Raw genomic sequence first — 414 nt, forward strand, 5'->3', positions numbered from 1 at the left:
AAATATATATGCACTCAATACAGGAACACCCAGATTCATAAAGCAAGTCCTTAGAGACTTACAAAGAGACTTAGACTCACATACAATAATAATGGTAGAATTTAACACCCCACTGTCAACATTAGACAGATCAATGAGACAGAAGGTTGACAAGGATATCCAGGAATTGAACTCAGCTCTGCACCAAGCGGACCTAATAGACATCTACAGAACTCTCCACCCCAAAACAACAGAATATACATTCTTCTCAGCACCACATTGAACTTATTCCAAAATTGACCACGTAGTTGGAACTAAAGCACTCCTCAGCAAATGTAAAAACAGAAATTATAACAAACTGTCTCTCAGACCACAGTGCAATCAAACTAGAATTCAGGACTAAGAAACTCAATCAAAACCGCTCAACTACATGGA

The sequence above is a fragment of the Mandrillus leucophaeus genome, unplaced genomic scaffold (assembly GCF_000951045.1).
Source record: "Mandrillus leucophaeus isolate KB7577 unplaced genomic scaffold, Mleu.le_1.0 Scaffold1695, whole genome shotgun sequence".
Classification (NCBI taxonomy): domain Eukaryota; kingdom Metazoa; phylum Chordata; class Mammalia; order Primates; family Cercopithecidae; genus Mandrillus; species Mandrillus leucophaeus.